The sequence below is a fragment of the Lepus europaeus genome, chromosome 23, assembly GCF_033115175.1.
Source record: "Lepus europaeus isolate LE1 chromosome 23, mLepTim1.pri, whole genome shotgun sequence".
In the NCBI taxonomy this organism is placed as follows: domain Eukaryota; kingdom Metazoa; phylum Chordata; class Mammalia; order Lagomorpha; family Leporidae; genus Lepus; species Lepus europaeus.
The window spans coordinates 13,338,631-13,361,298 of record NC_084849.1 but is presented as its reverse complement, the minus strand read 5'-3'; positions in this window follow the sequence as shown (position 1 = coordinate 13,361,298).

Genomic DNA, 22,668 nt, shown 5'->3' with positions numbered 1-22,668 from the left:
CCCGTGGAAACCCATGGCTGCACCTGAGCCCGCACACACAGGCACACACGCACATTGCAGGGTGCATGCAGGCACCTGTGCGTACACACACTGCACTGCTGTGCCTGCCACCAGTGCACGTCTATCCCAGGGCAGAGTCACACTCTACAGACCCCCACCTGTGTGCACGGCTGTACTGTGGCACTTGTCAGAGTCTTCCCAGGGGACCCCACAAAGGTCCTGGGAGATCCTCTGTCACCCCTTGCCCCACGCCTTGAGCTTCCTGAACCCGGGACGTGGAAACTTCTCTGCCCCCAGGGCTCAGCCTTCCCCCAGACTGTTAGAAAAGGCCCAGATTTCATGGTCCAACAGATACAAGTTAGAATCCCCACTGCACTGCCTAGTAGCTGCGTGGCCTTGGGCAGTGGCTTGGCCTCTGAGCAGCAGGTTCAAACTTGGGAAACTGAGGGCCATGGGACCTCTCCACAGAGCAGGAGTGCTGTGAGGGTCCGGTGAACTCGTGCCCTAGGGCACCTGGCACCATGCTGCCCACAGGGCAGGTGTTTGCTGGATCCTAGCAACCACTGTGTACCAGGAAGGAGGGCGAGCCCTTGACAAGAAGCCAGCAGGGCTGACAGCCAACTGGATAAGCCAGCAGACAGCAAGAGGCCCTGAGAAGCAGAGCTCCACCCAGCAAAGGGAGCGCCAGGTGCTTGGAGAATGGATGTCAGGGCTCTGGGAAAGACCCAGGAGTTTCTAGCATTCCAAAACTCAAGGCTCATCTGGGCCATCACCCAGTGACCTCTGCCCTCCTAGAGGTCACAAAAGAGAGGTCAGGAGTTACAGGGGACAGAGCAGCTTAAAGCTCACTGGTTGGAGAGAGATGCAGGCTAGCTGTGGGGCTGGGCTGAGAAAACACAGGACAAGAAACCTGGTCTAGATGATGGGACTGTAGGTTCAGTGGAACTTTCCGTCATTCATTCCTTCATCCATTTGTCCATCTTTTAAAGCCCCATCACGTGTGTCCTGAGCATCTCTTGGTTGCCAGGTACCATCCCAGCAATGGGGGTGCCGTGTGAGTAAGTGAGGTCCCTTTGCTGCTCTGGACCGTGAAACCATGCCTGGTAGCAGAAGTCCAGGGGGAAGGTCCTGCTCCCACCCCCTCTTGCTGTGTCCCCAGCCCTCCCTGAGCCCCCACCAGCCCACACCCTCGGTGACCAGCCCTCGGTCACAGCTGTGTGCTCAGACCCAGGGAGTTCTGGATTCAGATCCGGAACCTGCTGCTTCCCTGGGAACAAACCCCAAGCCTCTCTGAGCCTCAGCGTCTTTAAGTGTGGAAAGGGTTCACGGTGCCTGCATCACAGGCTGTTCTCGGGCTTAAATGAGACTGCGTGTGTGCACCCTGAGGCCTGGAGCCCCCCGCGCTAGGACCTCAATGGGCAGAGTCCCTTCTGTATTTCCTGGAAGGGAACAGCTCCAGCTCACCTCAAACCACCTGGCCCTCTGAGAAGGCACTGATGCACACAGCACAGCATTGTCCTCTCCCTGTGACTTCTCACCGCCTCTCTGTCCTCTCCCCTCCCCTCCCCTCCCCTCCCCGCTCCGCCCCGCAGGCTGTGACCAACCGACTACGGGACGGCGTCCAGCTGCCTCGGCGTCCGAGCCGCCTCTCCCTCCCTGCTCTGCCCTCTGCCAGCCTAGGAGGCCAGAGGCTCACGATCAGCGGGTCCAGCCCCCACCAGCCACTGTGTGTGGCAGCTGCCCTGCACCCCAGACTTGTGCCCTTCTTCTCGGGCAGGGTCGGGCTGCGCTGAGCCAGGACCGAACTAGACCAGCCAGAACACCATGGTGCCGGTCGGTGAGGCCCAGGGGTCGGCGCAGGGAGCTGCAGGCTGGGATCGGAGGCCCTGGGCTCTGGGACAAGGACAGGAGGCCCGGCGGTGGCCAGGCTGGCAGGACTGGCCTGCTTGTGCGTGTGTCCTGCTGCATGGAAGGCCGCTGACTCCCGTTTCCCTCGATGCCCAGGAGCCGGCCTTGTCCCAGCTACGGAGCGGCCCTTGGCCATTTGTGTCTTTGCGTGGTGGGTTCCAGCTGCACGCTAGGGGTTGGGAGGAGGGAGGCGGAGGGATTCAGGACTGAGCAGCGGCTTGGTGGAGCCAAGGTTGGGGCAGGGTACGGGGCCTGGGAAGTGTTTTCAGGAACTGCTGTGGGCGTCTCGTGGCACGTGAAAGGCACCTTTGCACATAGCTCCCAAGTGCAGCCCAGCAGCCCTGCAGGCCTCTTGGAGGTCCAGTTCCCCAGCTCTGCCTTTGTCTCCTGTTCTGTGATGGCGTTGTCCCTTTAAACCTCACTGCCCCACACTCCGCTTGCCCTGGCCAAGGTGACCTCCGGGGGCTCCTGACAGCTCCTTCTTGTTCATGATGCCCCCTGGAAGTCCGGGCCCTGAGAGCGTGGGCCCTTGGGGGTCACCGTGGCTGGGGGTGGGGAGCTCCAGTGTGTTGCCCTCCCTCTTCACTTACACCACCAAGGTCGGCCTGCCTGCAGCGATGGGCGTGTATCTGTAGGATGTGCGTGTGTTTGGCGCCGCGTGGTTGTGCACTCAGTAACCAGCTTGCAAAGATGTCTCTGCCCCTCCCCCTTCGGAAGCCCTGCTGGGGAGGTTGGGGGGTAAGCCTTTTGCATCCTCTGCTCCAGCCTGGTGCTGGGTCCCCGAGTGGCCTGCCCTCCAGGAGCCTGTGCCCCCTCGCCTGGTCACACTCTCTGTGTGCCCTGCCTTCCAACCCGCCCTCACTGCCCACTTGCACTGGTGGCTTTTCCCGACTGTGTTGATGAGACTCCCAGTAGCCGGCCTGAAGGATGCTGGGAGCAGGTAGGGCGTGCAGAGGGAGGGCAGGAGCCAGCTGTTGTGTCCTTTGTCCATGTTCCCAGAGCCCTCACCCCACTGATCTGACCTGGCACAAAGGGGAAACCCAAACCCAGGCAGAGCAATGGCAGGAGCAGAGGGTGCGAGGCAGGAGGCCTGGGGTCCCTGTGCACTTCCGGGACACTGCTCAGCCTTGGTTTTCGTGTCGCTGCTGCCTTGCCCAGGCATCTCCCTTGCAGCAGGTGGAGCTGAGCCTTCAGAAGCCCTAGGTGAGCTTGCTTTCAAAATCCAGCTGGGCCCATGGGGATCTCCTCCAACTTTGCACAGTCCCAGGCTGCTCCGTGCTCTGGGGGGCTGGGGGCTTCCTGCATTGTCTTTCCAACACTCCCCGCTGTCTGGGACCAGAGGGCTGAAGGCCTCCACGTGAGCTGCTTCCTAAATGGACACTGCTCTTCTGGGGGCATCCATACCACTGGGGCTCTCGGAGGCATCTAACTCCCACTTGTGGATGGCTCCCCCATCAAACAAGCCCTTCCCTGGACCCTCCGCTCTGCCTGGCAGCCTCCAGAGAGCCCCAAGTCCAGCCACCTGCCTCTCCCCATCCCCATCAGGACATCAGCTCTAGGCTTGCTGTGTGAGGGAGAGGAAGCGAGGGAGGGAGGAGCCAGCCAGGGCTCAGCTGCTGTGACGCTGAAATGCTCACCAGAGCTGGCACCTGCACCCCCTTGCTTCTCCTGTTCCCAGAATGAACTAAAACGACCCACCACAGTCTCTTGGCAAGGCCTCCAGGGCTGTCCTGAGGCTGGCTTTTCCATGTTTGTGGTTAGTGACAGGGCCTGCACCAGCCTGGGAGAAGCCCCAGCCCTCCCTGCTGCACTCGGCTGTGGCTGCTTGGGCCCACCCCCGGCTCCCACGTCCTCTTCTCTTCTCATGCGTCCCCTGGCTTCCCCACCGCACCCCGCGCCTCTCGGTCTCTGCTGCTCCCAGGCCGGACACCAGGCTCCAGCCCTCCCCGCACCCCAGCTGCCCCACCCTGGCTTCCTTGGCAGCTGCTTTAACTTGCACCTGTGAGAACGGAGGCAGACCGAACGCCTGCTTTCCCTGCTGAGCGGCACCAACCCTGCTATCCAGAGGCTCCCCAAAGGGACCGCTCCACAGGGTGAAGATTCCCCCGGAGGCCTTGACCTTGCTAAGAGACACAATTCTGCTGTGCGGAGTCCAGCCAGACCTTCCAGGCCACAGAACTTTCCTGAAACACAGGCCCCTCTTGGCCTTGTATGGGGACATCTCCGTGGGTCCCTGTCCCCAGAGCCAAGATATAAATTCCAAATCACCACTTAGATCCATTTTTGCCCTGCTTTTTCTTGTACTGCACAAAGAGAAAACTCATGTCTGGCCGTGGGGCTCCCAACTCCTTGTCTCCATGTCTACCCTGGCTTCTCAGCCAATAGAAGCCCTAGATTGCTGTCCATCACTAGAACTATGTATGCAGGAAACTTGCTTCTTCCCGCTTCCCACCTGCAAGCCGCACATACACACATGGTGCCCAGCTGTGCACCCACACACACACACCACACTCCTTCACCTCCCACCAGTCCTACCCTACGGTCGATCACGCAAGCCTCACATAAGTTGCCCGGGCCAATCACTGACTTGAGGAACCCAGAGCTGAGGCTGACCCGCTACACCCGTGGGCCACAGTCAGCCTGCCAAATGGTTTCACTTGTTTTAAATGGGGAAAAGAATCCAAAGACTATCTCATGCCATGGAAATGCTAGGAAGCTCAAATTCCATTTGCCACACAAGACCTTACTGGGCCGCGAAAAGACGTGCGCTTCTACCTATGGACCCTGCCTGGTGCTGTGCTGAGCCGGTAAAGTCGCTCGCAGCACAGATGGCGTGGCCCACGCTGTCGAAAAGACTCCCAAGTCTGGTGCTTTCCTAGCCAGACTGCCCGCTCCCACAGAGGGCTGTCTTCCAGGATGAGTCTGGCCCCCGGGGGAGGAGGGGCAGCAGCGAGGGAGGGATTCCTGGGGGTGAAAACGTTCCTGCTCCCGGACCTAGTGGGCTGCAAGGAAGGCGGGAGCTCCCTGCCCCGCGAGAAGTTGGCGCAGATGTCAGCCACCTTCTTGCTGAAACCTCCATGGCCATTTCTGTGACCTGCACATCTTCTTGCAAGGACCTGATCCCTTTGGATTAGAGCCCCGCCCTCCAGACCGACTCTCACCTCGGCTGCCTGGTGACTGAGAGCCGGCTCTCTCCAAATGCCAGTATGTGGTTGGGCTTCAGCATAGGAGTTTGGGCAGAAGCCAGTCCAGGACCGAGACCCTGGGGATGTGTACGGCTGTGCAATTTTAGGGGCCTTTGGGGCAATGCTCCCGTCCTTGACTTTCTTTCCCACACTGGTCCTCAGCCCTGCATCTTCCGTTCTCTTGCCCTTCCACCCATCCCCTGAAGGCAGATCTCATTCCAGACGTGCCACCCACATACCCAAGGTTCACCTGCTCTGGTTTCGCTTCCTAGGGCTGTAGTGACAAGCGACCATTCACCGGGCGGCTGAAAACGGCAGCCCTGTATTCTGTCAGTGCCCTGGAGGCTGCAGATCTGAAACCGATGAGTGGGTGGGCAGGGCTGGGACCCCTCCGGCACCGGGAGGGCAGTCCTTCCTCCTCTCCTGCTGACTTCCGGTGGCCTTCCACATTCTTCACTTGCAGCTGCATCCATCCAGTCTCTGCCGCCGTCATCGCGTCCTCTCCCCAACCCCATCAGGTTGTCTTGGGGGTGTCTGTCTTCTAATGAGGCCGCTAGTCCCATTGGATCAGGGACCCACCCTACTCAGATTGCCCCCCCCTTAACCACGTGCACCTGCAGTGACCCCGTCTCCGTAGGAGGTTCTGTCCTGAAGTGCCGGGCTTGGGACTTCAAAGCATCTTTTGCAGGGGTGGCAGCAATGAAAGGGAAGACACAGTTCGACTCATAGTACCCTCCAGGGAGCTTTGCTGGTCACTTGGTCCCCCCATGACCATAGAGATCCACCATGATCCCTGGGTCACAAGGGTCAAGCCACTGCTGGCCCAGAGGACATGGCCCTCACTGAGGTCATCAGTGTGGGACTTCATTCAGCTCCAGGGCTGCGGGTGGCAGCCTGTGCATGGGTGGCCTGTCTGCGTGTGATCATCACGTGACCCCTGAATGCGTTTCCCGGCCCAGACCTCGGGCTGGGCACATGGCGTTTGGTTGCGTTTATACTTTGGTGGCAAAAGAGCCGATGGTGAGCTGGGCTTTTGCTGTTTGTTTCTCTGGTCTTGTTTGTGCGGTGAGGATGCTTCTGGACCTATTCACACGGGCAGCCCCTGGTCTTACCTTTACCTCCTCCTAGCCCACCGACCCCTCACCTGCACACATCTCTATGGGAATCTCGCTGAACTCCAAGGGGCACGGATGCTGGTCTGGGTCTCTGAGTGTGGGGGCCGCAGTGGGCCTCTCTGCCCTCCGGTCAGCCCTCCTGGGGATGAGCACAGGTCACTGACTCCCTCTCGGGGCCGCCCAGTCATGCCGTTCGCTGTTACCAGTTGAGTTTTGGAGTCTGCGTCCCCCTGACCTCCTGGCCTTTGCCCTGTGCCTCACGTCATATAGTGCCTGCTGGGAAGTAGGTGTTTACAGGATTCAGAGAGAATTGCCGGGTCAGAGCGAGGCCCTGCCACAGGGGGCCCTGGGGACTGCATTGGCTGGGCCAGGTGATGTTGGAATTCCTCTTTTCTAGGCCCTGTGACGTGTTCACCCCAAATGAATCTGCTAGGTTTAAAAGATATAACTAGCTAATTGGGTCAGGCAGACAGAGTGACAATCTATCTCCAACAGCCGCTGTTCACTGAGGGGTTACTGTGTGCCAGGCCTGTTGAATCCCCACGATGGGCCAGGGAGTCGGGTACCCTTAGCTGCGTTGCATCCGAGCAGCCGTGGGACAGACAGAAACCCACCCGCTCTCTGGCTGTACAACCAACGTTCTAGAAATGGGTCGTCAGGGTCATCTGATCCCAGCTGCCCATGGGGATGCTGTGGTCCCAGCCTCGAGGTTCACTGGCAGCTGGCAACCGGGAGAGAGAGAGGAAAAACAGGAAGTCAGGGGAGGGAGGTGCCAAGCGGAAGCTCCCACTTGTGTCCCAGGCTGGCCGGCTGCAGAGGCTGGGTGGATCTCCAGGAAATGTGCAGTTCCTCTGGTCCCGGGAGGTTGCCCGTGAGTGCTCCTCCCTCTCACAGACCCCCGGGGAGCAGGCAGCCCCTTTCCCCATCACCAAGAACAGGAATGGATGTATCTCAGGGGTTGAGACAACTGCTCTCCCTCCACCGAGGACTGAACTGGCAAAAATAGACTAGGGAAGACCTTGTCTCCCAAGTGTGTTCCATAGGCCTTTAATTTCATGGAGAGCTAGACAGAGGTTGCAGTATTGAAAGGGTTCCAGATAAAGATGCATGGGGAATGCTTAGGTAAAACAAAATTAATTTTTTTCCTTGGTTGCAGGACTTAGAGCATTTAAGACCCTGTTGTGTGGTTGAATCTCTACAAGGCCAATAGGAAGCTGATCGTCCCCAGCTTTTCCAGACAGGTTTCTGAATCCCCAACAAGATCAGCTGTGTGAATGGAACTTCATTTCCTAAGGAGCAAATGTCAGTGTCCCTGCCCACAGAGATGGACAGCTGACCACCTGCACTTGCAGTCCACTTGCTAGGAGACAGGAAAGGTGTCTCAGCACCGTGCATGTGTGAGGGGGCGCTGTGAATGATGACCTGAGATGCTTGTAGGCAGAGATGGGGCTAGGTGGCCGTCAGCCACCTGCCGCTCCTGTTCTGTCATTCAACACAGCGACGACAAGCTGAGCGCCACAAAACTTGACTTCCCCTGAGCCTCCCCTCCCCAACCTGCTGATGGTAGGCCCTTGTTCCGCACATGTGACCGCGGTTCCATATACAAGGACGGCACAAGGGAAATTTCTGGCTGATGCTGCCTTCCCATCCAGGAGGCAAGTTAGCTGCTTGCCCATGGCCTCCCCAGTGCACCACAGCGTAGAGACCAACAGTGAAAGCAGCGCGTATGTCATTCCCTTGGAGCAGATCTTCATCTGGAGTTTTGCCTTCATCTAGGTCATTGGGATAAAGATCTAGAAAGTTCGAGGCCTAAAAGGTGCCCACACACAAGGGTCTAGTCCAAGGAGGACAGGTTTCTGCCACCACTCCCTGTGCTGTGTTCTTGGCAGACATTGCTAATCGGTCCCAGCCTAGCTTCCCACTGGGCACGGAGGAGGCAGCCCTCAGTGAGCAGCCTGGATCCCACCCACTTCCCCTCCTTTCTCGGAAGCAGGATCTGAGCCCCAGGGGGAGAAGGCCAATCCCCCCCAGCCAAGTGCCTGCTGGGAAGCAGAGGTGGGTTTGGAAGTCAGGCCTGGACACTTGCAAAAGGCCAGTCCAGGGGTCATCCGTGGGGGACAGTCTGCCAGGGCCCTGCAGAGTCTGTTAAGTCCAGGAACTTGGAAGATGCAGGGGTAGGGGGTGGGAACTGGGTCCCTAAGAGCCTGTCCCGAATCCTGATTGCAGGGGAATCATTCATGGTGCGGGGCGGCTTTGCTTCGCTGCAAGGCCCGAGCGCTCCTCCCAGCCACACAGCAGCTGGGCTGGAAGGCCTGCCCCAGGGGAGTGTGCGTGTGCGTGTGTGTGTGTGCATGTGCGCAGCGTTGGCCTGGGCCCGCGTGGAGGGCTGCACTTGCTCGTGGAGTCGGAGTTCCATGGTTCGGTCTCGGCCTCCGGAAAGCCGGGGGAGCGCTGCACAGAGAGGCGGGCAGGGAACCCGACCCCAGTGGCTCTGCGGGTTCTGCCCTGAGTAGCAAGCTCAGAAGAAGCCTCTCCCCCGGAGGGAAGGCTCTGGGGTCCTGGTGGACCACCAGCCCCCTCCTGCTCTCTTGCAGTGCCAGAGCAGCCAGCTCAGTGGCTGGCACCGCTTCCTTCCTCTCGCCTGCTCCCCTCACCCCCACATCCTGCTGATACCATCTCCCTTGGCTGAGAGCACAATAGTGGCCATGAGAAACAGCACTTTGGCTCCAAGGGGCTCAGGGAAAGGCTCCCTGCCACCACTGAGCGGGCAGCGGGCGTGGATGCCAGCGTGCTATTTGCATCATGGCTTAGGAGACCAGAAAGTCTAAAGATTAAAAACAAATCTTAGTTTTTGTTTTTAACACCATCTGCTTGGCTGGTTCTGCCCCCTTTAGAAGCAACCTGCTCTCCAGTGCCAGAGTGAGAATTTTGGAGAGGCTGGTGCAGGGCTTGGGGAGAAACACAGGCCGGAGGTGGTCCGAGACCCCTCTGCGACAGGGCAAGATGCATGAGCACCTGCTGCACCGAGCGCCGTGTGCCCCCTGCTCCAAAGTTCAGAGACAGATGATGGGGAGAGCACACGGAGAGTAGCAGGGGAAATGTGTCCCTTAGCAGTCCGATCTGCAGTGCCATTGATGTTACTGGGTGCTTATTAATAAATTTGCAATATTAATAAGACTGTGGGTTCTTGCCACGAATTCAGAGAAGAATTCTGAATACTGACACGAATGAACAAGGCAGCACGATAAGGTTTAAGCTTTTTATTCAGTGAGAGGAATACATAGGAGAGTGAGGGCCTACCTAAGAAAGAGGGAAATACGGATTCAAACTGAGCATAGGAGCCAGACCCGTGGAGGAGCGTGCAGGCCAGGAAGCACGGGGCAGGTGGCCCGAAGGCCATGCGCCCCGAAGGCACAGGGCAGCAGGGTCCACCATGGCCAAAAAGGGCAAAAAGGCCAAAGGGGCTGCGCCCACCGTGTCCCAGGCCTTTAATCCACTTCCAAAGGGGAGTAGTTAATCAGCTTGATTGGCGAGTGGGCACACGGGTGCGGCCAGGTAAGGGCATGAGGTCATACAGAGGGCGTGGTGAAGGCGTGGTCTTCCAGCTCACAGACCTAGTCACCTGCATCCTGTATGCTTGCCTACAACAAAAGGAGACCACCCAGAGTGGAGGAGTGAGGAGGGGGCCCGCTCAGCCCGGGCCGCCCCCACCCCCCACCCCCCCTCCCCAGTGCTCTCTGTGGTGGTCTCTGGTGGGTGGCCTGGCAGAAGTTCAGTGGTGGCCCCTGCTCCCAGTGCCCGAGTGACACCTGAAACTGTCTCCAGGCGGAGTTCACTCTCCTGTCCCAGCCGCACCCCTGGGATGCAGCCTCCTGCCGCCTGCCGGCTCCTGTGGGAGCCAGAGGAAGTCAGCATGAGGGCGACAGAGTGCAGGCGGCCGCCCTGCAGGCACAAACAGCGCAGAAACTGTCAGGCGATCCTCGCACGGCTGTCTGGGGCTGCCCCAGAAACTGAGCGCCCTTCGCACCTTCCGGCCAGTCCCTGCTTGAAGATGGGAGAGCGGTTCAGGCCGGTGACCGTGCTGTTTCTGGTGGAGGTGAAACAGGAACACACAACCTCAGGAAGATGGGGCAGCTGCATCCCGTCCCCTGTGCTGGCGTGGGTGAGGGCCAAGGTTTTGCTCTGTTACCCCTGGAGTCAAAGCCTGGGGACCGCCCCCGCCCCCAGCAGTCTCAGGACAGGGGCTGGGGGGCACCATCAGACACAGCAGAAGGCTAGGGCTTGGAATTTGGGACACTCGGCAGCCAAGCACCTTCCAAGAAGGAAGCTGAGTCAGCTGGGGCCCTGACCGCTGATGGGTGAACCTCGAGCTGAGGGCGCATCCTTGGCAGCTGAAGTGCATCTTGGGCCAGGAATGCGATGCGTCGGTGGCCCCAGGTTCTAGCTGTCTCCCTCCATTTGTTTCTCTCTGTAGCTCGCAAATACTAATACTGTAATGATTTTAAAAAAAAAAAAGAGTGCATATGAACTTGTATGAGTTGAAGTCACCATTACACAGCTGCAGTAGAGACACCAGGGTCCTTGGAGGTACCTGTCCTGTCACACAGAGAACCCCTGACCCTGGCGCACCTGCTCTCCCCACCCTGTCCCCCCCCAACCCTGGCCCACCTGCTCTCCCCCCCCCCACCCTAGCACACCTGCTCTCCTCACCCTGCCCCTCCACACCCTGCAACACCTGCTCTCCCCACCCTGCCCCCCTACCTTAGCACACCTGCTCTCCCCACCCTGCCCCCCTACCTTAGCACACCTGCTCTCCCCACCCTGTCCCCCCAACCCTGGCCCACTTGCTCTCCCCACCCTGCCCCCCCACCCTAGCGCACCTGCTCTCCTCACCCTGCCCCTCTACACCCTGCAACACCTGCTCTCCCACCCTGCCCCCCACACCCTGCAACACCTGCTCTCCCCACCCTGCCCCCAACCCTGCAACACCTGCTTTCCCACCCTGCCCTCCCCAGCACACCTGCTCTCCCCTCCCTGCCCCCCCCTTGCACACCTGCTCTCCCCACCCTGCCCCCACCCAGCACACCTGCTCTCCCCACCCTGCCCCCCCACCTTAGCACACCTGCTCTCCCCACCCTGCCCCCCCACCCTAGCACACCTGCTCTCCCCACCCTGCCCCTCTACACCCTGCAACACCTGCTCTCCCCACCCTGCCCCCCACCCTATCGCACCTGCTCTCCCACCCTGCCCCCACCCTAGCACACCTGCTCTCCCACCCTGCCCCCACACCCTGCAACACCTGCCCTCCCCACCCTGCCCCCAACCCTGCAACACCTGCTTTCCCACCCTGCCCTCCCCAGCACACCTGCTCTCCCCTCCCTGCCCCTACCCTGGTGTACCAGCTCTCCCCCCCACCCCTTGCGCACCTGCTCTCTCTCCTAGGGCGCACTGCACGTAGTTCACACACACACACACACACACACACGGTCCCCTCGTGCCACCCTGCCTCCCGCTCCTCAGCCCTCACGAAGGCTCCCTGGTGAGACTGAAGCAGGCTCAGAAGATCTGCCCCAGCTTTCCAAAGCTTGTGTCCCTGGCCACGCTGGCCGCACCACAGCCAAGCCCAGCCATCCCCAGCCACCCTTGTCCCTTTGTTCCTCAGGACTTCTCTTCACATAGTCAACAAATATTTGTTTACCCCGGGCCTCCTGTGTGTCTGCCTGCTGGGCACCAAGGCCCCAGAGAGAGAGTTAGACAAGGCCCCCAAGGAAGGCTTCTCGGAGGAGGAGACTCCTGATCATTGTCTTGAACTCTGAGTAGAATGGGAGTAGAAGGTAGGGAACAGCATGCCAGGCAGGAGGAACAGCTGATGCGCAGACTCCAAGACAAGATGATGACCTGATATGGAAATGGAGCCGCTGCCCACCTACCCCCGGCCCTCGCCCATCCTGCCCCACTTTCTGCCAAGCCCGGCCCTGGACCCTGGAAGACCCCCATCCCCAAGCAGGAGGCCCCTGGCTCTGACACGAGACCCCAGTTGCTCTCCCCGTCATATCCTGGCATGCCTGAAAAGCAGATGTCCCAGGAGGGTTTTTGTGCCGGCTGGAGTCGGGCAGGTCCCTCCCCTGCCTCGGACCCTCTCTGCTTCTCTCTCTCTCTCGCTCTCTCTCGCTCTCTCTCGCTCTCTCTCACTCTCACTGTCTTGCCCCAGGGGCCTGCCTCTTGTACTGCTGCCTCTGCACCATGGAGGTGTTTCTGCTGCTCAGTGGCCTGTCCTCAGGTTCTGCAGCTCCTGGGCACCTGCTGGGCACGGGCTGTCCATCAGCCTTCTCTCCAGGGCCTGGTCCTCCCTGCACTTTCTCTGCCTGCCCCTCCCTCGCCTTCTCCCTCCCCAAGTGACCTGGGTGGCTGGCTGGTCCCTGAAGCCTGCGGGGCTGTCCTGGCACAGCAGAAACCCTGCGTCTGCAGGCTCCCTGTGATCTCCATCCTGGGGAGGCTGTGTCCCTCCATGCAGAGGCAACCAGAAAGCCGAGGGTCAGGGACACTTATGAATGTCCTCAGGTCTCCAACTGAACACTCGGGCATGATGGGCAAGGCACTGGCTTGTTATAGAAGCACCTGGAGAAGACCGGGGAGGGGGTCTCGGTGGGCCACGAGCCCAATATGCAGCCCAGCCTGAAGAGGGGGAGAGGAAGCCTCCAGTCCCCTGGCGGTGCCTCTATAAAGATGTGTCAGGGCTGGCCTTCTAGAACACAGGGTATCTTCGCTGACCTGGAACTTCCAGGATGGGCATGGGGACCTGGGAAGCTGCCTCCGCCGGCCTCGACTTGCAATCCCCAAGCCACCGTCCGCGGTGGAAAATGACGTCCCCAGCAGTGGCACGGGGTCAGCAGTCCCCCGGAGGATTCCTTGGATGCCCTGGGCTCTGTCCAGCCTGCTAGCACTCAGGACATCACCAGCCCTCGAGGGATATCGAAAGTCAGCGGTGTCACGGGACACCTGGCACACAGCAGGTGCACAATCCACGTGGCTTCTCAACAGCTCCCAGGAAGCCACTTCCAGGGGGATGTTGCTGAGGAGACAGGGATGCAAGCAGAGAGGTGAGGGGGGAGGGTTGCAGGGGTCGGCATCCTCGCGGCAGAAGCTCAGTCCTGTGGAGCCGGGGAGTCTCCAGCCAGACCAGGACACTCTTCCTTCTGGCTGAGGGGCTCCCGGGGACAGATAAGGCTGACCACGCCAGGTGAGTGCCCCTGCTCAGGGCTGGGCCAGGCCGAGAACCTCCCACGCTGGGGTGGTCCGTATCCCCTCTCCTCCGGAGCTCCCATCCTGCACTGGGGTCCCCTCGGCCGACTGCCCACGTTCCTGACCCTCAGCAAAGCCCTCCTTTGTAAAAAGGCTTTCTCTCGATGTAAATGATGCTGTTAACCTTTTTCTGTACACAAAGTATATATACCTATAAATACTATACATATATATATTATATATAAAGACTAATTCTTGTACAGACACCCCTGGACCCATGGTTCCTTTCGTTCCCCCTGTGTCTGCTTGTGCCGACTGCTGCAGAATGAGTTGTTGTATGAGGCTGGTTTCATGTTTCCCCTGTGGGCCCCTGCTTTCCCACCCTCTTCCTTCCCGTTTCTCTCTCTCTCTCTCTCTCTCTCTCTCTCTCCCCGCCCCCCCCCCCACTCATTGCCAATGTTGCGCCGTGGGGAAGGAACTTTGGCCACACGCCATCCGGGAGAGGAAGTTCAGGTGGGTGGAGGGTCCACTGTGTATATTTGTACAGAGACATTTATAAAGTTTTCTACACTTCTCAAAAAAGTATTTCTAACTTGGGCTGTTGGACGGTGTGTGGGTCTCTGAGCCGCAAGCCTAAACTGTTTCTTGTGTTTAGTGCAATGTTTAGTGAGAATCCAATGTCCGAACTATTTATGCCAATAAAGAATTTGAGAACTATCGCATCACACTGCCGCCAAAACAGGTCTGAATTCTGTTGTTGTCTCAAAGGGTGAACTTGGCCAGGGCATCAGTCAGCTGTTGCCATGGTAACGGAGGGTAGGGCCCTTTCCCTACAGTTCATGGCTGACAACAACCGGCCTTTATCCTCCTGTTGCTGCGTCTGTAAGTCTTGGTTGGGCATCACTAAGAGGTTCCTGTTTAGGCTTCAGGCCAAGTTCATGACCTTTGGTTTCAGGGCCACGACTGAAGGAGGAGCCAAACACATTGGAGGCAAGTCACTAACAGTCTATTGGCCAAAGCCCCGCCTTTTAAAGGGATGGGGTTGGAAACTCCACCCAGTGGGAGAGAAAGTAGGTGAGCAGTAGGCAGTGCTGAGCAGTAACCCCGGTTATCACAGCCTGGCCAAGGCCAGCCACAGATGCGATTGCTCTGTGGGGATGAAACGGTGTGGGTGAAACAATGCACAGGTACACACACGCCCCCACGGCGCCCCGGACACAGCAGGTGCTCTGTGCCCCCCTGAATCCCCACCACCACCACCCAGTTCCCCTTGCAGAGCGGGAGGCTGGAGCCGAAGGAGCTTGTGACTGGCCCACCCCAAGGCGAGACCGCAGAGCTCATGCTGTCCTTGGTACACACGCAGGGTGGTGGGCTCCTGAGCCCCTTGAACTTTAAAACCTACTTTAGGGGCCGGTGCTGTGCTGTGGCAGGTACCTGTGGTGCTGGCATCCCATGTGGGCACAGGTTCAAGTCCCGGCTGCTCCACCGCTGATCCAGCTCCCTGTTAATGCACCTGGGAAAGCAGCAGAAGATGGCCCAGGTAATTGGGCCCCTGCCCCCGTGTGGGAGACCCTGAAGAAGCTCCTGGCTCCTGGCTTCAGCCTAGCCCAGCCCTGGCTGTTACAGCCATTTGGTGAGTGAATCAACAGCAGGAAGATCTCTCTCTCTCTCTCTCTCTCTCTCTCTCTCTCTCTCTAAATCTGCCTTTCAGAGTTATTTGAAAGTCAGAGTTACATAGGTAGAAGCAGAGAGAGAGAGGTCTTCGATCCGCTGGTTCACTCCCCAGATGGCCATGACGACCAGAGCTGAGCTGATCCAAAGCCAGGAGCCAGGAGCTTCTGCTGGGTCTCCCACATGGGTGCAGGGGCCCAAGGACTTCGGCCTTCCTCTGCTGCTTTCCCAGGCCATAGCAGAGAGCTGGATCAGAAGTGGAGCAGCCGGGACTCAAACCAGCACCCATATGGGATGATGGCACTGCAGCCAGTGGCTTTACCCACTATACCATAGCACTGGCACCAATGAATCTTTAATAGGCAAATAAATCTCCCCCTCCCCCACTTGTCACCAGACTTGGGAAACCAGCCAGAGAGGCAGGGGCAGCGTGGACATGGAAGAGCTGGTCTCACCTGTCTTGGACAGTCCTTCCCCAGCACACACTGGAGGAGCCACATCACGTGGCCAAAACCCATGCAAGCTGGCCTTGGACAGGTTGCTTAGCTTCTCCGAGCCTCCCTCTCCTCATCTGTAAAATGGGTATAGTCCTTTCCCCTCCGGTACCTACCTTCCAGTTTCTTGAGGCTTCAGTGAATTGACGCCCTGGTACTTGGAGCACAGCAGGTGCTGTGCAGAGGTCGGTTGCAAATGTTAATATTTATTCCTAGCAGGACTGTGTGCAGGGTCTTAGTGCTCGGAACCAGCTGTCCCGGCTTCACAAGCTCGATTCTTCTAAACACAATCAGATGGGGTGCCTATTTGAGTTGTCCTATTTTACAGAAGGGAAAACCGAGGTTCCATTTGGAGACACCAAGGCCAAGGCCAACGCCAAGGCAGGCCTGCGGATTCCCAGGCCCACGCAACTGAATTTCAGGCACAGACTCTGTTGCTTAGAGCAGCTGTGTGAGCTGTTGAGCAATGGCCTGAAATCCTTTTCTGTAAACCTGGCGTCAGAGTTGCACTCACTGCAGAGAGCTGGGGTCAGGATACAAAAGCAGGTAGAACAGCTCCGGGCACCAGCAGCCAATACACAGGAGCTCTTTCAAGCCCGGAGCTGGCATTCAGCTGGGGGATGGTGGTGACGTGGAGAGTGTGCCACAGGACCAGAACCTTCCATCTCTTTCTCTCTCTCCTGTGTCAAGCGCAGGAGGAGGAAGGGAGCGGAGTACTCCCCAGGGCCTGGGCCTAATTGGTTGTCCCGGTTCTGGCTTGTGGTCCTCTGTGGCCGTGGGGCCACCATCCATCAGGCACAGCAGGTGTTGAGCTGAGCGAGGGAAGCCGTGCAGTCATCGGAACTGCACAGCTCATTAACCTCGTGCCCAGGGTGCGCAGGAAGTGCCCGGGAGCCAGGAACACAGGCTCAGATGAGGCCGCCAGCTGCCTGGGCAGCAGGACCAAGGCCTCTCAAACACTCCGGACTGGCCCCTAGCCACCTCCTCACCTTTGTCCTGATTGGAACCTTCCAGAGCCCACATCTCCCACCTCCCCGGGACCAGTGCTAAGCACATTACACCTGTCCTCGCACTTAACCTTGGCCTGATGAGGCACAAAGTCCATGTCCCTGCTAGGGTCTGGATGTCAGATCGGTGTGGACGCTGCATGTCTCCCACAGGCTCCTGTGTTGCAGAGTCTGGTGTCATGGTGCTAAGAGGTGGGAACTCTATCCAGTGATGGCGCTGGGGGTGTGGCCTTTGGGAGGTGACCACACTGGGTCGTTAGTGGCACCTGGAGGATTGGATTCTGGTGGGTTCCTAAAAGACCACAGGGACATGGACGTGTGGGCTCGGGGAACCTTGCCCTGTGATGCTCTGTGCTGACTCCGCCCTCACAGTCAGGGTGTGCACCCCAGATCAAAGGGCGTCCAGTTCGCACAGGAAACAGTCATTCCTCCATCGCTCGCCTTGTTCGCTGACCGTGCTCAGAGGTGAGAAGCAGCTGCAGCCGCCAGCACTCAGAGCTGTGACACAGGCTCAAGCTCACAGCTAGAAAGGGGCTCGCCGGGATTTGAACCCGGGTCCCTACCACTTGCCCGGTCTCACCCAGCTCGGAGAGTCTACCCCTGCCTCCGCTGGGGAGCCCGAATGTGCATGCCGTGTGGCCCTGGGTAACTTACTGCGTCTCTCAGGACCTCCACTTGCTCATCTTTCAAACCGCAGTCGTGCAGTACGGATTCGGGGAAAGCGTGGCGAATACGCAGTGACCTGACTGGACACATTTAGCAGAAAAGCAGGCACTGAGTCTGGGGCTTGTCTGGGAAACAGGGTCGGGACTTGGATGGGGGACTTGGTGGAGAGCCACCAGGCTAAGGTTTAGGGCCTCGGTTAGACAGGCAGTGGCGAGCCAGGGGTCGGTGAGAAGCACCAGCCACGCGGGGCAGAGGGGCTGTGCCTCCCTCCTGAGAGCAGCCCCCCGGGTCCAACTGCCTCTTGGACCTTTTGTGCATCTTCCCAGAGATTCCGGAAGGCCCAAGCTGAGGCAGGTTAGGGCTCGAGCCCCAGGGAAGGATGCTGTTGGCCACAGCTGGGACCCTGTTCTCAGAGGTTGGAAGGCTCCAAAGGTGGTCCGAGGCTCACCCACCCACCTTGCCTTCCAGAAGTTCGTTTCTACCTGTGCGCACACGTACAGGCGTGGGCTACTGGCTCAGGGGTGCAGGTGCGCAGTGGCCCAATGGCGTACATGCGAGTCCTTGCCCTCCAAGGGTCCTGATGACGACAGCGATGGCCAATCAGGTCGTTGTCTCCTCTGCACTGTTCGTAGCTCACAGAGCTCTCTTGGGAGTTTGCGCACGCGTGAAATGCCACCTTGCTGCTGACAAGCCAAACAAGGAAAAACGCTCTCCGGCCCCAGGAACGCAGGTTTCAGCCAGGGCCCGCAGTTTTCCTGAGCTCATGGGAGGTGGGTGAATTTGGACAGAAAAAACAAGAGGTCACCGTGTGGAGCCCGGGGGAGTCTGTTTCTTTGCGGCAGGACTTGTCAGAGCCTTGAACATGCCCACGTACATTGCAACTCAGGGGGGCCAGAGGATGTGGGGGTCTCAACTGATTTGGCTGTGCGACCCTTTGTCCACTGGATCCTGGAAGATTCGTGTCCCCAGGGATGCTTTGAGAAACTGCTCTCAGCCGTGGGGAGAATTCCAAGTAAATCCTTGGTTCTTTTACTTGTGGTGTAGCCTAATGGTCTGTGTTTCCTGGCCCATTCCACAGCCGGAAGAAGTGAAACTTTAGGGAAACATTGTCTCCACTTTTTATTTTGCTGAGTAAAGACAGCAATAAATGAAGCAAAACACGAACAAGAAGAGTGTTCCCATGGCTTTATAAAAGAAAGGCTAGCTCGCACCCCCTACCCCTCAGTGGGGATGGCTGTCCTTGGAATATAGCAATTTAAATGGCTTATGTTTTCCTTCTTTCTCCTTCTTTCTCTTTGCAGCCTTGAGGTGGGGCAGCACCAGGCCCCAGACAAGGGTCTGGAGCTACCCCCTCCTCCACCCCCTTCACCTTGGGCCCTGAGTAGCTGCCCCTCCCCCTGCTCCTGTGATTCCTGGGGAGGACTTTGCTTGGGTGCCTGGGACTGTTCCTGGCCTCTAGGGGGGTCCCCCTGCTCCCCAGCTTACACTCCCGGGCTCACCACAGGATCCACCCAGGCCCAGGCTTGGCCCGAACTTGGCCCTCACTGGGCTTCCTCCCCTCCCCTGACCTGCGGCCCCCCACTCTCTTACCTGGCTCCCCTGGGGACCCCACTTTACTAACTCACTGCAGGGGCAAGACTCAGAGCCCCACTTCTCTGCCTTGCTAACTGCACCGATGGGGCTCCTGGTCACGTCCACCGTCCCTGCACCGGTGGGGGCTCTGCAGGGGTGAAGGCAGAGAGCCATTTAGCTCAGGGCCTGCTCAGCTCGGAGGAAGCCTGACTATTTGCCTCAGTTACTGGTGCTAACTCCACCGTCTCAATGTCTTGGGGGGCTGTGGCAGGTCTCCCCGCCCACAGACTCGAGGGATGGGTTTCATTCAGGAAAGGAAAGCTATGGAGTCGTGGTCCAGCTGTCATTCCTTCCTGGGAGCTGCAAACCCAGGCTCTGCCTCTGCACCCACCACGTCCCCCACTGCCTGCCGGGGTGACAGTGGCCTTGAACCTGAAGCTTGGGGCTAAGTCCCCTGGAGAGCTAGCCTCCGTCCCCCTGACTTTTCATTCAGAAAGAAAGGGGAGCTTTGGTTGCTTCCACCCAAAGTGCAGAGCATTTTTATTTATTTGGGTTTTGTTTCTTTTTTAATAACATCTGGTTCCAAATCAGCCTGAGTGAGCGCCAGGCTTGGAGGCAGGCAGTGGAGCAGCAGGTCGACTAATTTCTGGTTCAGCCTCATCCGGGGTCTTTGGAAATTTTTTAAAAAGAAAAATCAGGGCCCAGCGTTGTGGCATAGGCAGTTAAGCCACCATCAAACTCCAGCATCCCACAAGGACACAGGTTCAAGTGACGGCTGCTCCACTTGTGGCCCAGCTCTCTGCTAATGGTCTGGGAAGGCAGCAGAAAATGGCCCAAGTCCTTGGGCTCTTGCACCCACGTGGGAGACACAGAGGAAGCTCCTGGCTCCTGGCTCCTGGCTTCTGCTTCATTTTGGCCATTGCAGCCATCTGAGGACATGAACCAGCAGATGAAAAGACTGTATGTGTGTGTGTATAACTCTGACTTGCAAAATAAATAAATTTTAAAAAGGAAAAGAAAAATATCAGATGCTACGTTCAGGCCGACAGCTAGGGACAGGTATATGACATCCATCGCATACTGGAGTGCCCAGGTTTGGGTCCTGGCTCTGCTCCGACACTGGGACCCTGGCAGGGAGTGGTGATGGCCCAGGTAACCAGGAGGGAGACCAGGGTTGTGCTGCTGGCTCCTGGCACTGGTGAGGGCCATTCCTGGCCACCACAGGCACTGCAGGAGTGAACCAGCAGAGGTAGGCTCTGTCTGGCGTGTCTGTCTCTATCCCTCTGCCTCAATTTGTTTTAATAAGCTAAAAAAGAAAAGTGAACAACATCTAGAAGTTCTTCCAGAAACCAGAAATCGCTGACCCCAGCCTGAGAGGGGGGCAGCTGGGAAACACCACTGAGTTGCATTGGACACTGACTCACTGGAGAGCGTGGTTGACCAGATGACCCTCGAACACTCAGCTCGACTCCTGCTCCATTGTATATTAAATTAGATCTGATCGTGACTGATTTAGCTTTCACTTGCAACGGGTTTGCAATGCTATTTTGCTCCATTGCCGATTTCTCTATCTTGGAAGACAGTTCTAGATTGTTCAGAAGCCTTAATGTGACGTTTGGTGCAGCAGGCATGGGCACACGGCAGCCCCCAAGCCCCATCTGGCCTCCTGCCCCTTGGTCTATCTACAGCACACGAGACACGAAGGATGCCTCTGGTTTTCAATAGCTTGACAGAAAGCAGAAGAACGTTCTGTGACATAGGAGAGCGATACGGAATTCAAATTTCAGTGACCATGAATCACATTGCATTAGAACGTATCGGCCTATTCATTAGCTTATCATGGCAGAAGCAATGCACTTGTCACGTTCTCTAGGGAAGGCGGAGACTGCTCTGTTCAGGATGGGAGGGGCGAGGGCATCGGCTGCATTGGAGGGCTGGGGGGAGGGCTTCTCCCAGTTAGGCGTCCCTCATTTGCCCACCTCGCACCCCGGCTGCCCTCCCTGTCACCTCCAGGCAGGTGTAGCTTCCACGGCTGCCATTGCTATTCTGCAACTGCGTGATTCTGCCCACCCACTGAAGCTGATTGGCTCAGGGGGAGACACCCGGCCTAGCCTGGGCCAATCAGATTTCTTCCCTGGGAATTTAGAATTCTGAACTGGGGTTTGCAGGGAAGGATTGTGTAGCCTTCAGGTTCAAGTTTATGGCTCAAAGAAGACCCCAGCGTTTCTGTTGACGACGTGCCCTGAGCAGACTCTGCACTTCCCAATGCCCCAGTATTCCTTGGGTTCCCTGACTCCTCCAGGTGCTCATTGCTGTAGGAAAGGTGTTTTTCTCGCCTGCCTACCAGCTCTGCGTCCCTTCCCCAGGGGCTCAGTCAGAACTGCTCCCATCATCTGCAAGCCACATAAACCTGAATGTATCGAGCCCAGATCTCGATGTGTACCAGGTCGGGTTCTAATGTCATTTCTTCTCTCCAAGGTGCAGCACAGCACCTCCAGAGCCAGGAGGAGGGGACCGTGACCCTTAAGTGAATTAGAAAGGTTCGAGCAAAGCAAAGTGCAACTGAGGTTTGATTTTTTTTTTAAATACAAAAATGAAAAATAGTATGAACCAATTTTGGATCATGAAAGTGACCTTGAACCTATAGTTTTATTAGTCAAGTTGTAAAGACATTTATTTATTGAGATGCCGAGAGACAGATCTTCCAGCTGCTGGTTCATGCCCCAGATGCCTCCAACAGCCAGCGCTGGGCCAGGCCAAAGCCGGGAGTGAGGAGCTCACCCAGGTCTCCCATGTCGATGACAGGGACCCAACTACTGGAGCCATCACCACGGTCCCCAGGGTGCATACATCAGCAGGCAGGCGGAATCAGGACTGGAGCCAGGACTGAAGCCCAGGCACTCCGGTGTCAACTTTTGTGCCAAACACCTACCCCGAAAGTTCCTGAACTCGTTGGTGACCTGGGCCTTTTGTTATCATCAGGTAGGGAGAGCCCAGGACCTTATGGGACTAACGTTAAGACTGATACAAGTGCCAGCACCACGGTTCACTAGGCTAATTCTCCGCCTACAGCACCGGCACCCCGGGTTCTAGTCCCGGTTGGGGCACCGGATTCTGTCCTGGTTGCTCCTCTTCCAGGCCAGCTCTCTGCTGTGGCCCGGGAGTGCAGTGGAGGATGGCCCAAGTGCTTGGGACCCTGCACCCGCATGGGAGACCAGGAGAAGCACCTGGCTCCTGCCTTTGGATCAGCGCAGTGCGCCGGCCACAGCAGCCATTGGAGGGTGAACCAACGGCAAAGGAAGAACTTTCTCTCTGTCTCTCTCTCTCTCACTGTCCACTCTGCCTGTCAAAAAAAAAAAAAAAAAGACTGATACAAGATTATGAGGAAGCTGTAAAAGAGACAAAGGGCCAAGTGGGAATGTAGTGAGCCTGGGGTGACCTCAGGGAGAGAGGAGGGGTGAGCCTCTAATGGGGTTCACAGAGTGGGCCTGTGAGGGCCTCTTTCTCGTCCTGCTTGGTGACACCGGGAGTCCTCTGAGCTGCTGGCCGGCCACTCTGACCCCAAATCATCCTTGATGGCACATAGACCCAGCCCTGCCTCATCTGCATTCATCAGCCACGAAGCTTTGATGGCAAGTCTTACGTGTGTGTAACAATCAGTGTGTGATCATCAGGAGGCTATGAGCCAATAATTCGAATGCCAGTACGGCATTATTAATTATGAGTGACGTAAAATAATGTACATAAGAAAATGTTTCCTGATGTATAGTTCACATCCATTCTCCCATTTGCACAACCTCTGGGCAGT